The sequence below is a fragment of the Carcharhinus amblyrhynchos genome, chromosome 9 (genome assembly GCF_965287045.1).
Source record: "Carcharhinus amblyrhynchos chromosome 9, sCarAmb.v2.hapA, whole genome shotgun sequence".
Lineage (NCBI taxonomy): Eukaryota > Metazoa > Chordata > Chondrichthyes > Carcharhiniformes > Carcharhinidae > Carcharhinus > Carcharhinus amblyrhynchos.
Genome location: NC_137332.1, coordinates 51,903,675 through 51,921,396, shown reverse-complemented (window position 1 = coordinate 51,921,396; position 17,722 = coordinate 51,903,675). Strand labels below are relative to the sequence as shown.

The window sequence follows — 17,722 nt, the reverse complement described above, 5'->3', positions numbered from 1 at the left end:
AGATTGGAAAATCATTTCAAGTGTAAACCTGCAGGGGAGATGATGGAGTTAGTTGCAGGGACTAAAGGTAAAGGCCTCAGTCTTCCCAATATTGACTTGGAGGAATTTTTGTTTCATCAGTACTGGATGTCAGCTAAACAATCTGATAATTTAGAGATGGTGGCAGTGTTGAGAGGGGTGGTGATGAAGTAAAGGTGAGTGTAGTCAGCATACATGTGGAATCTGATGCTGCGTTTTTGGATGATATCACCAAGAAAGCTGGAAGGGTTGAGTGGCCTTTTTGATTTGATTTATTATTGTCACATGTATAAGTATAAGTGAAAAGTATTATTTCTTGCATGCTATACAGGCAAGGCATTCTGTTCATAGTTCGTATGTAAAACATTGAATCTTATATCTTCGTTCTTTAACTCTGGCCACTTGCCTTCCATTAATCACAAGACAGTTAGCAGCAAAAACCATGGCAGGCTACCTTCTCTTAGACAGTTCCTCTGGATTGAGGATGACATACTTTCACCCCATTTTGTTGGGTTCTGAGATGGCTGATAAATCCAGTGTGTGACCTGCAGATTCTGCCACATGCAGGACACGTGGGTCTCGAAGGTTTGGGTAGATGTGTTGTTTGGAGGCTGGTATATGACCTACAATACAGCCTCCAATTTACCTCTGCATGTCTTAATGTCTTCACAAATGAGCCTCCTCCATGTTGGGCAGTCATAAGTCAGGGAATCCCATCTGTCGGCTGGTACATTTGACCTCTTCAGAGATGCTTTGAGGACATCCCAAATGCATTTCCCTGGAAATGCATTTGGGATGCATTTCCGGGGAAATGTCCCCGGAAGTCTCCTGCCATGACCAAGTTCCAAGTAGAGAAGTTGCTTCAGAAACTGTTGTCAGGCATAGAAATTACATCTCCCGCCCAGCGGGGCTTGTTTTCTATGATTAATACATCAATGCTGGGCTTGTTGTCTTGGGAAAAGGCGTTGCTGTTGAGCTGTCTTTCTGAGCAAAAGAGTTGGGGAATCTTGCAAAGGCACCATTGGTGGTGTGTCTCCAATGCTTTGCAGCGCCTGTTGTAGATCATCCAAGTCTCCAAAGCGTATAAGAGCTTGGGGATAACTGCTGCTCAGTAAACCATGACCTTAGTCTCAGGTTTGACATCCTGATCAACAAATATTCCGGCTGAGTTGGCACCTTGGAGGTGATGATGAATTTCATCATTTATATTTGCATTCATTGAGAAACAGCTCCCAAGATATGGAAATGGTCTGAATTTTCCAGGATATTGTTATTGACCTTAATCAATGAGGGGAGGTGTTTTGTGTGGGAGTTGGTTGAAAGAAAACCTTAGTTTGCATATTTTTAGTGAAACACCCATTTTCTTTGGAGAAGGAATTGACAATGGTCCGCTTATAACCACATACCACCAACCTCTCGGTTGATGAATCAGTACTCCTCCATTTTTAAACACCACTCAGAGGAAGCACTGAGGGTGGCAAGGGTGCAGAATGTACTATGGGTGAGGGACTTCAATGTCTACCACCACTGACCGAGTTGGAAAAGTCCTAAAAGACAATGCTATTAGACTTGAGGCACAGCTGGTGGTGAGGGAACCAACAAGAAGGAAAAACATACTTATCCTCTCCCTCAACCAACCTGCCTGCTGCAGCTGCATCTGTTAGTGACAGTATTGGTAGGAGTGACCACTGGACAGTCCTTATGGAGATGACGTCCTCTCTTCACAACGAGGATATCTTCCGTCATGTTGTGTGGCACTACCACTGTGCTAAATGGGACAATTTTCAGATAGATCCAGCAACTCAGAACTGGGCAACCATGAGGCTCTGTGGGCTGTCAGCAGCACAGAATTGTACTCAACCTCTATGCGTAACCTTATGGCCTGGCATATCCCCACTCAACCATTACTGCCAAGCTAGGGGATCAACCTCGGCTCAATTAAAAGTGCAGGAGGGCATGCCTGGAGTATTACCAGGCATACCTACAATGAGATGTCAATCTGGTGAAGCTACAACACAGGACCACTTGCATACCAAACTTGATTTGACTAATTATTGTCACAGGTATTAGCATACAGTGAAAAGTTTTATTCCTTGCGCGCTATACAGACACATCATACCGCTCACAGAAAAAATAATGAGGGTGCAGAATGTAGTGCTAGAGTCATAGCTAGGTGTAGAGAAAGCATAAGGTAGGTCCATTCAAAAGTCTGATGGCAGCAGGGAAGAAGCTGTTCTTGAGTTGGCTGGTACATGACCTCAGAATTTTGTATCTTTTTACCGACAGAAGAAGGTGGAAGAGAGAATGTCCGGGGTCCTTAAGATCAGAAATAGGGATGTTTGCTGATTATTGCACAATATTCAGCATCATTCACGACTCCACAGACACTGAAGCAGTCCATGTCCAAATGCCATAAAACCTGGTCAATATCCAGCTTGGGCTGACAATGAGGAGTAACACTTGTGCCACACAAGTGCCAGGCAATGACCATCTCCAACAAGAGAATCTAAACTTCTCCCCTTGACATCCAATGGCATTACCATCGCTGAATCTCCATTATTAACATCCTGGAGGTTACTATTGGTCAGAAACTGAACTGGACTAGCCATATAAGTACTGGTTACAAGGGCAGATCAGAGACTAGGCATCCTGTGGCGAGGAACTCGCCTCCTGATCCCCCAAAACCTGTCCACCATCCAAAAGGCACATCACAAGATTTTGATGGAATATTCTCCACTTGCCTGGATGAACTTCAACAATACTGAGGAAGATTGACACCATCCAGGTCAAAGCAGCCCGCTTGATTGACACTTTATATACAAACATTCATTCATTCCATTACTGATGAACATTGGCAGCCATGTGTACCATCTACAAGATGCACTTCAGTAACTCACCAAGCCTCCTTAGACAGTGTCTTCAAAACCCATGACTGCTACCATCTCAAAGGACAAGGGCAGCAGATATCTGGTGACACCACCACCTGGAGGTTCTCCTCCAAGCCACAACCATCCTGACTTGGAAATATTTTGCTGTTCCCTCACTGTTGCTGGGTCAAAATCCTGGAATTACTTCCTTGACAGCACTGTGGGTGTACTGCATTTCTCTTCATGAGGAAGAAGAGCACGTGGCTGGGAACAATGCTTGTGTCTGTATTCAAGAAGTGAGATAGTTCTGATTAACTACAGAGGAGTAGTGCTGCTCTCTGCCATAAGCTCCCTCCTCAGTCGCTTCCTCACGGTGCTCGAGAAATTTGTCCCAGAGTTGTAGTATCAAGTGACACCACAGACATGACCTTTACTGTGCTGCAAAATCAAGAAAAGTGCAAGGGACAGCACTAACCGCTTTACATGACCCATTTTGACCTCATGAAAGCCTTTTACCCTGTCAACTGTGAAGGCTTTTGGAGTATCCTCACCAAATGTGGCTGCACTCAGAAATGTATGACCATCCTCTGTCTGCTCCTATGCATGTTGTGATCTGAGGAACCACCACAAAGCCTATCTTAGTGAAAACTGAAAAGCTGTATTATTGCATCAACCCTCCATCTTCCTCATCGCAATGTGGCAATTCGCCTCCTGCGCGTTACCTTTATGTGTGGAGATAATCTATGGAGTAAATGGGAACCTGTTCAATTTACCCTACTTTAAATGGAGGCTGTACATATAAACTCAAATCTAACCATAGCCAACTTTTGTTCATATCGAGAGGTTTTGTAAAGTGACATCTGTGCTATTCAGTTTAGGATAACATATTTCTTTTCCTCCATTTTCTTTCCTGCATTGTTTATCAAAAGCATGGTGTTTGCTGTGCTTCAAATGCACAGATATTGGGAGCTTTTCTGTACTTTGTTCAAGTGGCCATTCTTCCTGCATGGTATATGTTGCTAAATTGCTCAACTGTTGAAGTCTGATCTAATATTTGTTCTTATCTGACAAACTTTACAGCCAGCATACTGAATAACTGTCAACAGTGATAACCCCATATCTGTCTAGCCCAGGGCATTGACATAATAAAGCATCCTGGCTGAAATGAATTAATTCATCAAAGTTTGAGAATTGGACTGGGACCATTAGCTCTGTGTGGTTTAGTGCAATCCACACAGTTCATTGTTATTACTTTGTGATACATTTTTCTTTTATTTTTATATGCAGTTCACTTTTCACTTTTTTCCTTGTAATGTTATCTTCTTCGTTCATCTATCTGACACTAGCCGACTGAGAAGCCTTTGCCACGTGCCTTACTGTGTCCCGAGAAATCAACTGTGCTCCCGGCACTACTCCCCAACCCCAATTTGAGAGAAGCCGACACAGCACAGAGTAATGATGGAATTTGGTATTTTCCTGCTTACTTTGCATCAGGACCACAGTGTTGCCATTTACAGCTGAGCCACTGAGGGTGCTGTTGTTAAATAATCTTTATTGATAACATGCAAGCACCATTGTGACATCACTGCTATAACTTGCATACAAAAGAATTATTCCTTGATTTCTCACTCTGCCCATCTCACCATCCAAGAAATAATTCCATTACTATCCCTGGAAGGGGAAGAAATCCTTAAAGATTAACAAAAATTTTTAAACCATTAGACATTAAGACACTGACAAAACTACCAGCATTGAATTAAATGACTTTAAAACAGACTTATAAGCTAACAAGAAAGCAGTTTACACACATATGAAATGCAGTAAGAAATTTAAACAAGTAATTATGATTTAAAAATATATGCTGATATTTTGAATGATTTAATGTATTTTTAAGAATCATCATTCACTTTAGCCAAAGGCAGGTTGCTGCAGAGCACCCTGGTAAAGGGCATTAGGACAAAGCCATATTCTAAGGGAACACTGAAGCCTTGGAAATGTGCAAGTTTTATCAACAGAGTTTCTAATGACAAGAACATTCAAAACACTTAATCAAACTTCATGACTAGAGTTTATTCACAATCCAGATAAGATGGATGCATGTTCAGGCGTGGAATCATGTGTTAATCTGGTTTGGCAATGACCTATAGGGGAATTTATGGGAACATTCACTTTGAACTTTGTGGCTGGAAACATCCGGATTCTAAGGACTAATGAAATCCTATTATGCCAGAGGGTAAGATATGTTTGGCTAAAGTATATGACAGGTATTCTTGTTGATTTATGTATACTGAAAATGATTGATTTAAAGCTAATGACGTACAGGAGTAAGTGGTAAAAAGAAATCTATAATTGATCTGTTTTGAATTGCATATGTCAGAATTCGTTGGAGAGTTCTAGCAGCTCCATCTTGGGAGTTACCCCGACCCTTTGACGATTTTTCCTAGTCAAAATAAAGGTTACATCTTTAAAATGAGACATTGGCTTCATGTGTCCTGTATCGTCAGAAATTTCTGACAGTACCCAGCCACCTCGAAAACCTCACCAACAATCTCCTAAATTGATTTGGAAGCATCTTCCCCACGCACCCCCCCCCCGCCCCACCCCACGCTTATGATGTTGACCATTGGCTGATATGTTAGATGCTATACATGTGGTATGTTTGGCACCATTCCTGCCACCAGCAAGCCAGTGTTTATCTTTCTCAGTCTGTATATAGAACTGGAAACAGTAAAAGTTCCAATAGTGCAAGTGTAGACATTGATCGGAACTGCTGTTGGATTCGGATCTGTTAACCCGCTGACCCATGTGTTTATGATGTTCCTGTCAGAAATCCAGCTGTAGCTTTTTGCTCCTTCCACAGAATGTCCTAATATCTATTCTAATTCTCCATTTCAAACTGCACTATATTCTCTTCCTTCAAGCTTCTGTTTAAAGTCTACCTCTTTGGCTAAGGGTTAGGTCATTTGTCCTACTATCTCCTTGTTTATGGCCCACTATCAATTTTGCCTGCTTACATCTTGCTATGTTTAAGGTAGCTTGGAAATAGAAGATAGAGTTGTAGTTCCATGGTACAAAAATGTATGACTGAGACAAATGAACATCGTTACAATATTTGAGTAGAATTAGACAATATCCTGCTTTTTTTTTGCTGATTTCTTTCCTCTCCTGAAGCACTGGAACATGATTCTGTTTCGCATTTCTGTATTATATGGGGTCAAGGAAAGTTGTGGAAGCATGTGAATCAAGCTGGGTCTTAATTTCTTACAGCTTTATCACTTACCTGAATTAGTTGATTCTATTGGGTTATTGATATAACAAAAGCTTGAAACGTTTGTCACCTTTGTCTTCAACATGTACATTGATTTTTGATTGAAGCTTTGACATTCTGTACTGTTTGGGAGGTTAGATACAATATTGCTTATTATCTGTACAGTTTACAAAGAGCTCAACTTCAACTTATTACTTGACCTTTATTTCAGAGATTTCAAAAAAGCCACCCATCACAGCTATATCTTGTTTAGTGATTATTTAACTCCCCCGTCTGTTCGTTGTAAATATTTATATGTAGGAAGAAGAAACCTTGAGTTTCAAAAGCAATGCTTTGATTTATTTTTAAATGGGTTAACTTGACCAAATAAAACTACTCCAATGGTTCATTGGATAAAGGATGAAAGAACCAGAAGCGACACCTGGGAAATTGAATACACAGAGCGAGTTGTCATGATCTGGAATGCATTGTCTGAAAGGGTCAAAAGGGAATTGGCTATATACTTGAAGGAGAAAAAAAATTATACGGCTATGGGAGAGATCAGAGAGTGGAACTAAATGACACCTGTACCAATGAGCTAACACACATATGAGGGCCGAGTGGCCTCTTCCTTTGCAACATCACTACAAGACTCTATAAATTTATAGCGTTCTATTGAAATATACAGACTAGGGTTGTCATTTTTTTTAAATCTTTCATGAGATGTGTGCATCACTGGCTGAGCCAGTATTTGTTGCCCATCCCTAATTGCCCTAAAAAAGATGGTGGTGAAAAGTGGCTTTGAACTGCTGCAGTCCAAGTGGTGTAGGTACACCCACAGTGCCGTTACAGAGGGAACTCCAGGATTCTAATCCTGCAACAGTGAAGGATTGGCAGTATTTTTCCAAATCCAGGAAGGTGTATGGCTGGGAAGGAACATGCATGAGATAGTGTTTCTATGCTCTTGTACCTCTGGGTGGTAGAGGTTGCAGGTTTGGAACATGCTGTCAAAAGACTAGATCCAATTTGTACTCAATTTGCTGCGTGGTCTCTGGTGGTGCACTGGAAAATGCACTAGGGTAAACGTTAGATTGAACCAGGATTTGATGCTGTCTACCCACTGTCCCCGGTTGCATATCCAGCCAATAGTCACTGTCTGGTGTAACACTTGAAGAATTTCAATTGCATCCTTTGCAAAATTGCACAGTTGTACCCTTGGGACTGAATAGTAGAGTTCACCAGCTTCGGGAGGGGAATACGAAAGGGAGAAAAATCAGAAGGAAAACTCTTAACACAGATTACATCAAAACATCACAGCAACATTCTCGTCGGGTCAGCATCTTTGCAGATGTTTGTCATAAATCCACAGTTTGAAAGAGCCAGGGTTAGTAAGTGGGCTAAAAAATGAGGAAATAATTAGTCTTTGAATTGTTGTCTCAAAATGATGACATGAAGAATTATTTTTGAAGATAATTAGACATGTCATTGTGTCACCTATCTTGGCCATACATCAAAATGACAGAAGTTTGAAAGGAGCATTCTAACCACCAGATCTGTGTGGTTGAACACAGGAAGATTATTAGTGTGGAAGGAAAAAAAACTCGAACTCTAAATCAACTCTGCTACCAGAGATGATTGGTGCAGAAATCATTATTTTAAAAAATCCACATGTGGGGCTAAGACAGTTGTTTTTGTTGGAGTAGAGCAATCCGCAACTCAAACATCCCAATACTTCATCAGTTAAATGCGTTGACCAGTGTGAAATGGAGTCATACATGTGAGGGTCAATCCATGGAGAGTTGATCTCCACTGATGTAGTGGTTGTTTATCATTGGCTTCATGGGCTAGGAAGGGGGAAAGTCCAGTCTAGGTTTCCTACTCCTATTTAGTGTCCAGTGTGTGCATGAACATCAAGTGAGGACAGAATCAGACCAGGTTGTGATGCCTCCGTTGTTGAACTCCTTACACTTGCTAACTGTCACAAAACACTGATCCTTGCTGGGAAGTGCATATGTTTAAATGTAAAGTTGAGACAGAATTATTGTTGATAGTGAACTGCTCCCTGCCCCCACTCCCACTCTTGTCGTAGAGCCTGTCTAGTGTCAGACTTGAAGAATTTCAATTGGGTAAGATTGTAGAGAGCTGGTTGCTCCCATGGGACTGTACAAGAGCATAGTTCACCAGCATCAGGACAGGAGGATGAAAGGGAGAAAAATCAGAAGGAAAAGCTCTTAACACAGATCACATCAAAACATCGCAGCAGCATTATCAGGTCAGCAGATGTTTGTAATAAATCCTCAGTTTGAAAGAGCCAGGGTTAGTAAGGGACTGTCTTGGAAGTTTTCGGACAGAACCAGATGATGTGGAAAGTTCCCAGGTTCTGTCCACAAAAAACAGGACACATCCAATCTGGTCAATCACCACCCCCTCAGTCTACTCTCAATCATCAGCAAAACGGTGGAAGGTATAATTGACAGCACTATCAAGCAGCACTTACTCAGCAATAAGCTGCTCACCAATGCTCGCTTTGGGATCTGCCAGGGTCAAACAGCTCCAGATTGCATTGCAACCTTGGCGCAAAAATGGGCAAAAAACTGAATTCCTGAGCTGAGGTAATATCAAGGCAGCATTTGAACAAGTATAGCACTTAGGAACCATCCCAAAATCTTGAAGGTGGGGATTCAGCGATGGTAATAACTTTAATGTAAAGGGAAAATAATGAAGCACTCTGTTATTGATGAGGACTATTGGCTGACGCTTGCAAAATTCAGTTGCCACTTATCAGTCAGTACAGCCAGATTTTTGTCCTAGTCCAGCACAAACAAAACTGATTAGTTGTTGGGGGAGGCCAATCAACTCAATCTCTGGACATCACTTCAGAAATTTCTCAGGGCAGTATCCTTAGCCCAACCATCTTTAACTGCTTCATTTATCATCATCTTTCCATCATAATGTCAGATGTGGGATATTCTTGATTATCCAGTATTCAATTTAATTTGCAAATCCTTGAGGAGTGAAGCAGCCATTGCCTGGATACAGTAAGTCTAAGACAAAATTCTGGCTTGTACTGACTGATAAGTGGTAATTAAATTTTGCAAGTGCCAGCCAATAGGCTTCACCAATAAGAGAGTGCTTCATTACTTTCCTTTGGCATTAAAAGTTATTATCAATCGCTGAATGTAACTCGACCAGCCATATAAATACTGTGACTACAGGACCAAATCAGAGGCTGGGAATTCTGCAATGAGTAATTCACCTCCTGATTCCCCAAAACCTATCAAGAATTCTCGGTAGAAGTCATGAGTGTGATGGAATACTGCCCCTTTGCCTGGGCAACACTTGAAGCATCCACCACCTAAACTTACACTCCCTCAACCAGCACACTGTGACTACAATATCTATCTGCAAAATGCACTACAACAACTTGCTAAGGCTTCCCTGACAGCATTTTTCAAAACCGTGGTGTCTATCACCTAGACGGACAAGCATATTGGTACAACAACAACATCTCTCCAGGTCCCACACAATCTTCACCTAGAGACATATTATCATTCTTTCATTGCTGCTGCATCACCAATCCTGGAACTCCCTGTCTAACAGCACTGTGGGTGAGCCATCAGCACAAGGGTAGCAGTAGTTCAAGATGCAGCTCACCGCCATTTTCTGAGGGGCAATAATTGCTGGCCTCTCCAGCAATGTTTTCATCCTTTGAATGAATGAGAAAAGTACTGTGCCCATATAACTATACCCCACATGAGGCAATTAGAAAAAAGTAAATTTGTGGGATAAAAAGCCCTGCCTCTTCATATGTAAAACGCAACAATAATTCTGCTGCTTTTTTAAGTAAGTCAGTATGGGCTTGTTTAAGTGCGTACAAGTATATTCATCAGTGTGTGAAATGCAGTGTTCAGTTAAATTTGCTGTCCCTAATTTGAAATAAAAAGTTAGCAAACTTGGCTGTACCATTCTGAGCTGTATATTAACATTAGGTGTTTGACTGTAATCTCAACAAATCTCTTTGTTGAGATGCAAAAGTCTTTGCAAGTTATAATTATTTATGTTCCATTGAACAAATGTGTTCTCCAACTGTAACATTACCAAATACAGCCATCTCTGCTTGATTTATTAGTGAAATGCGTGAATATTTCTTGCTAATAAACTTCCAACAATTTTTTGTTACATCTGTAGTCATTTTGGTTTGGACTGGTGTGAAGGGAAGCAGTTTTACATCCCTTAGTAGAAAAAAAAATGAGACATCAGCCTGTGATTTGTGGAGCAGTGTGTTAGCTGACTGGGGAATGGGCTGTAAGTCAGTCATGTGATTTTCATCAAGGTCAGATACCAAATGGTCAGAATGTCCTTAATCTGCCGGGAAGGTTCATAAAATTGACTCTATTTTGAAGTTGCCTACATTCTTCCCAATCCTCCTTCAAACTGACAAGGATATCCTGTTCAAATTGGCCCTTTTGTTTACTTTTCCAATTGAGACTTCTGCCCTCAAGTGAAGAGTTGAAGTTTGACTTAGAAATGCAGTTTAATTGCCACGTCTGCTATCTGTTTTATTTCTTCCCCCATTTTCACTGCTCCCCTCGCCTCATTGTAAGTGTATAGGTAGAGTTACAGTTTTTTTTTTGGGGGGGTTGCTAGTGTTGATTGAGAAAGGAATTCAAGGAGAAATGCATACTCCTTTTCAATATTACTGTAGAAGCTTTATTTTCAAGGTGTTAAGATAACTTTTTGATGAACATACTGTCAGATGTTTTAAATTGACTATGCAACATGACATTAAGATAATTCATGTTTTTAAGATTGCTTATTGGATATTTTGATGAATTTCTGCTTTCAATCAATGCAGAAGCATTTTACCAATATATCAGGTGGGAATTCTTTTTGTGTGGTGTTAATTTTCTAAGGGGCAAAAGATGCCTGTGGGAATAAATTAATCATAATTATTTTGCTATCTCTGGAGGTGAAGATGAGGTGGGAACATCATTTAATTCAGGATCGTGGCATACCTAGACCTTGCTGAGTTAAATTTTAAAGTTTATTTATTGGTATCGTAAGTAGGCTTACACCAACACTGCAATGAAGTTGCTTGAAAATCCCCCAGTCGCCACACTGTTCGGGTACACTTAGAGAGAATTTAGCATGGCCAATACACCTAACCAGCATGTCTTTTGGTCTGTGGGAGGAAACTGGAACACCCAGAGGAAACCCATGCAGATACGGGAAGAACGTGCAGACTCCACACAATCAGTGACCCAAGCCAGGAATTGAATCTGGGTCTCTGGCACTGTGAGGCTTCTGTGCCACCATGTCGCCCTTCTCACCTCTGTCAGAATCACATTCTGGTCAGCAAGGCCTGTGGTCAAACTTGCAGTCGTGCTGTCAGTTGAGACCCTTCAGTGGCAAATTAATGACTACTTAAGGGCTTCATGACACCACCACAGAGATTGACCTAGCTGCAGACAGGCCAGTCCTTATACCATGTGCACGATAGCTAAGACCATGTGGCCAGCTTGTCACCTCCTTGGAAGGGGAAGTGTGTGTGTGTGTGTGTGTGTGTGCAGGGCTTGCTCAATCAAACGCACTCATGAGAGCCATTCCCTGCCCTTGTTGCTGACACTGTGAATCTCTCCCATCGACCTGCACCTGCAAACTCCCCTATCACATGATTTACCTGTGGCCAGGTCGCTCTGCAATTCTGGCACTCTGGTGCCTGTTCTTCCTGTGTTGGCCACTGCCTCCCCAATAGTGCTGCTGAGCATAAGAGCTGCCAGCCTCTAATTGGGCAGCAGGCCTCAACAAGTGAGACTTTCACTCCCCCTCCCCTTCTCCCCTGAGTCTTGATCCACTGAAAAGCCCACTGCTAGCCTCACCATTGCCTGGTTGGTTTGTGATTTGGTGGCTTTTTCTGAAAAGAAGCAATATGGATCTCTCCCACCACCTCTCAGAAGGAAAAAACAGTTCAAAACCAGTATTCTTATTTCCCCGTTTTATTTTTTTTTCCTTCTAGGGCGATTCCACCCTTGATCTTCATAAAATCAAAGAATACTACAGTGCAGAAGGAGGCCATTCAGCCCATTGAGTCTGCACTGATAACAATCCCACCCAGGCGTATCCCCTTAACCCCATGTATTTCCCCTGCTAATCCCCATGACACTAAGGGACAATTTACCCTGGCCAGTCCACCTAACTCGCACATCTTTGGAAAATAGAAGGAAACCGGAGCATTCAGAGGAAACCCACACCGACACAGGGAGAACATGCAAACTCCACACAGACTATTGCCCAAGGCCGGAATTGAACCCAGGTCCCTGGTGCTGTGAGGCAGTAGTGCTAACCACTGTGCCATCTTGCCACCCAGTGCAGTGAAGACTCTGTCATTCTGCAGTGCCGTTCTCACAGGCAGTGACTCAAGTTACCAATTTTCATGACAGTTTGTCTCATCCGGTAGCACTCTCACTTCTGAGTCTGAAGAATGAACCCTATTTCTGGATCCAAATACACAATCAAGCCTGCCACTCTGTTGGACAATTGGAGATGCTGCTCTCTGAGTATTTGGGTGGATTTTAAAGATGGCATTATTCTCAGGTGAATAAGGAGTTATTCTCCCCAACTTTCCATCTCAACATGGCAATCCCCCAACCCCCCCCACCACAAACAATGATTACCTCGTCTTTCATCTGACAGTGAGCTGTGCTAGCGAGGAATAGTAATTCTGTTTGACATAACAACCCAAAAGTGATTCATTGCATGAAGCACTTTGAAACATTTGGTTGGTGTGAAGTATTATGTTGTGCAATGGCGAGGGCCAGCAGGCTGCTTGACAGGAACATCATTTCCGAATCTGATCCCCCTCACAACCGCGCATCCAGTTTAATAAATGCTGGCCCAGCCAGCGACGCTCACATCCTGTGAATGACTAATAGATAAAAATTTCAACTGGATGGTAATCCGAAGCAAGAGCTCAGACTGAGTTTCCCCTTCAGTAAGCCAGGGAGACTGCTTGTAGCGCTCCTACTGCTACCTGAGCTGAAATCAGTTAACTCCACTCAGAGACTGTGGATCAAACCTGGAAACTTCTTCGTTCAGCTTCCCACTCAGCATCTTATTGACCTCGGTCAATATCAAGCCAGTTATGGGATTCTAATTGGTGAGAAGATGAATGACAAAGCAATAGAACAGCTTTTTTCTCCCCTCCTTCTGATGGTAGTACTGTCAGAGTCACCCAGCAATTAAAGTAACCTTCGCAAGCAGGAAAGAGGCCTTCACCCAGTTGACAAAATATTTACCATCTGGATTGTAGAGGAAACATTATGAAATTCCATTCGGACAGTTGAGTAATGACTTGAGTTTGAATGCAATGAAAATTCATTACGTTCTCCAGAAAGCACCAGATAAATTAGAGATCCTGCCAGCAAGTGTTTCAAACCAGTAATTACCTCATCTTTACCTGATTGCATGTTGGTCTGCTGAACTTGTTATATAGGCTGTTAAACAACATGCATCCTGAAGAAAACTAACAAGGCCTTTCCAATAAAACTCAGCTAGTGTTTACTTAATCATAGACGCTGTGACCGAAAAGGTCTTGTCAAGCCTTACTTGAACTCCTGATAAACGCATCCATTGCCAATATATCAAAATAGCTGGAGAACGTAACAAACTCTGGGTATGAGCATCGAAAGCCTTAGATTATAAGATGATATAGATGGGCTAGTTAGATGGGCGGTACAGTGGCAAATGGAATTTAACCCTGAAGACTGTGAGGGGATGAATTTTGGGAGGACTAACAAGGTAAGGGAATACACAATGAACAGTAGAATGTTAGGAAATATAGAGGACCAGAGGGACCTTGGGTGCATATCCGAAGATCCCTGAAGACAGCAGGACATGTAGATAAGGTGGTTAAGGAGGCGTATGGGATATTTGCCTTTATTAGCTGAGGCATAAAATATAAGAGCAGGGAGGGTATGATGGAGCTGTATAAAACACTAGTTAGCCAAAGCTATTAATCCAACACCAAGGTGCAATGAGAAGCATGTGTGCAGTTCTGGTCACCACACTATAGGAAAGATGTGATTGCACTAGAATTGGGGCAGAGGAGATTCACCTGGATGTGGCCTGGGCTGGAGCATTTCAGTTATGAAGAATGGCTGGTTAGCCGTGGGTTGTTCTCCATTAAAGTAGAGAAGGCTGAGCGGGGAACCTGACTGAGATGTACAAAATTACGGTAGGGTTAATAGGAAGAAGCATTTCCCCTTAGTACAGGGGTCAATAATCAGGGGACATAGATTAAAGGTAAGAGGCAGGAGATTTGGAGAGGATTGGAGGAAAAATCTTTTCATCCAGAGTGTGATAGGAACTCACTGCCTGAAAGGCTGGTAGAGACGGGAACCTTCAGAACACTCAAGAAGTCTTTAGATGAGCCCTCGAAACACCATAGCATAGTGGACAAAGTGCTGGAAAAAAGAATTAGAATAGGTATGCGCTTGGTAGCTAGCTCAGACATGATGAAGTGGAGATGCCAGCGTTGGGCTGGGGTAAACACAGTAAGAAGTCTCACAGCACCAGGTTAAAATCCAACAGTACCTCCAGCTGCTGAAAGATGCCCTCATAAGAACAGGATATGGCGCTCAACTCATCGATCAACAGTTCCAACGCGCCACAGCAGAAAACCGCACCGACCTCCTCAGAAGACAAACATGGGACATGGCGGATCGAGTACCCTTCGCCGTCCAGTACTTCCCTGGAGCGGAGAAGCTATGACATCTTCTCCAGAGCCTTCAACATGTCACTGAAGACGAACATCTCGCCAAGGCCATCCCCACATCTCCACTTCTTGCCTTCAAACAACTGCACAACCTCAAACAGACCATTGTCTACAGCAAACTACCCAGCCTTCAGGAGACCAGTGACCACAACACCACACAACCCTGCCACAGCAACTTCTGCAAGACGTGCCAGATCATTGACACAGATGCCATCATCTCACGTGAGAACACCATCCACCAGGTACATGGTACATACTCTTGCAACTCGGCCAACATTGTCTACCTGATACGCTGCAGGAAAGGGTGTCCCGAAGCATGGTACATTGGGGAGACCATGCAGACACTACGACAATGGATGATTGAACACCGCTCGAATATCACCAGGCAAGAATGATCTCTTTCTGTTGGGGAACACTTCAGCTGTCACGGGCATTCAGTCTCTGATCTTTGGGTAAACTTTCTCCAAGGTGACCTTCACGGCACACAACAATGCAGAGTCACTGAGCAGAGACTGATAGCCAAGTTCCACACACATGAGGACGGCCTCAACCGAGACTTTGGGTTCATGTCACACTATTTGTAACCCCACGACTTGCCTGGACTTGCAAAATCTCACTAACTGTCCTGGCTGGAGACAATACACATCTCTTTAACCTGTGTTGGAGATAGTTATTTCGGGAAGATATAATGCTTAAACAGTCATACACAAAACATGGGTTTAGTGACAGAAACAAAGAGGGGGAATAAAATGTTTTATTAACCAAGCCCCACAAAACTCTGCAAGCATGTTACTTTCTTCAATTACAATGGCCCTCATCTATCTGCCATAAAAGTCCTTATCACCAATAGTGCCCAGAATACAAATTACAGATGTTTCCATGCCGGATACAGGCAGGGTGTCATGGTAAGGCTTCTGCACATTTTCAGCAAAAAATAAACAATCAAAGTTTATATCCCTCTGGTGCCTGTCAAATATATATATATATATTTCAGTAATGTTGGAGGAGAGTGTGTTTTTTAAAAATGCAATCAGTTTGTATAATTTTAAACCAGCTCTGCAGGAAACGATCACAACTACTTTATTTTAACCCTACAAAATGGATGGTCTGTTTCTTATCATTTTACCTCTCAGACTAAATAGCAAGAGCGTTGCATAAGCCTTGCATTGTTAAAGCAGTGAGGGAAGGGGCTAAGTCCTCTACGGATGAGTGAGTGGAATTTTCTGTTACTTAGTCCCCTCCTGATATTCACTTTCAAAATAAGCAGGTTCTAATTCTCAAAGTAGATTTTGTTTTGCTTGAGTAGTTTCTGGGTAAAGTCAATGGTTTTTATTCTTACAGGTCGTATTAATGCCGATAGACACAAGACTTAGCAATATGTACTCCTATTCCTGGAAGGGATAAATAAATTACTCATTCTGTGGGATGTAACACAATGCATTTTGGAAGTAAGAATGAGGCAGAAAATATTCCTTAAATGGTTAGATTTGAAATGGAGTACAGAAACAGAGGGACCTTGATGTGCAAGTACAGAGCTGGCTCAAGTTAGCGGTGCCAGTGGGTGAGGTTTTAAAAAATTACGAATGCCTTACTTGCCTTTTTGAAAGGGGAAGAACTTGAGCAAAACTTTAGTTACACCACAGATTCAAATTAAAAAGAAAGGTGCAGGAGGTATGCTAATACAGTACATTACTGTTAATGAGGATTTTGGGTTATGTAGAAAGACTTGACAAGTTGGAACTATAAATCAATACGTAGCCTGAGAGAGGATTTAAGGATTATAAAATGTTACATTAGTTGGTGAGACAATACTTTTAGGTAATGATTAAGAATGAAGGAGAAAATGAGAAAAAAAACTCGATGTGGCTCTTCAAACAGATCATACAGGTTCTGTTCCAGCATCTCAAACACCAAACAGATATGATTTTTATGTTGAAAGCACTCATAAGAGCGTACAAGGTTGTAATCATCAGCATTCTCCATGCTCAAGTGATTTAAAATGCTCACTTCAATCCACCCTTGACTTGCATACAAGGGAAGGTTTTTCAAGATCTTAATCGCCACAATTTCATTGATGCCCCTTTTTCAGCATTTAACCATGGTTAAAGTGAGAAATTCATGCCCACATATTGTTGGGAGGGGATTTTTCATCCGCGCACACCCCAAAACTGGAAAATGCCACCAGAGATCAACAGATCTTTCCACGGTTCACTGCTTGCCCAATACGATTCATGTGGCAAGCAGAACAGAAAATTCACTCCTTGATGTATCATCCCTGAATATTTTGAAAAGAGAGAAACCATTGTTGCAAATGAGAAATGTTAAAGAATGAGGGAATGAATAGGATTTTAAGAGAAGATCGGAATATTCATAGTGGTCCTGTAAGCAGTCCAATCCAAGGATCGGAATGCCTACAGGACCATTATGAATATTCAGCCTCCTATTCCAATTATCCTTGCTTTTCTGAGTTGATGTGCTACTTGTTGCCAACTTGTGCTAAAACTAGGGGCAGTTTTGTCCTGTGCAACGTCTTGCATGGTGAATTGGTTTGAGATGACTGGAATAAATTTGTGTTGAAATTTTGCAATTCTGAAGGAATGGAGAAATGCGCACAATCATTACCCTGATTCAGATGACTGAGTTCAGAAACTAATTATCGCAATGCCGAGTTCCCTCTTGTTAGTGTTGGATTCGGTTGCCAGACATAAGCTGAAAGCTTGAGGCAGTTATCAACATTTGGAAAAGTTGAAAATAAGTCTCTAGATTGGCTACAATGCGTTGTGTCCTATATTCAGGTGCATAGTGACCAAACAGGTC

The 17,722-nt window shown here is 42.0% G+C and overlaps 1 protein-coding gene across 3 annotated transcripts in view; it reads left to right on the top strand.

Moving 5' to 3' along the window:
- Positions 1-17,722, top strand: part of ror1 (receptor tyrosine kinase-like orphan receptor 1) — a 266,618-nt gene that overhangs the window by 84,844 nt on the left and 164,052 nt on the right. The window lies entirely within an intron of this gene.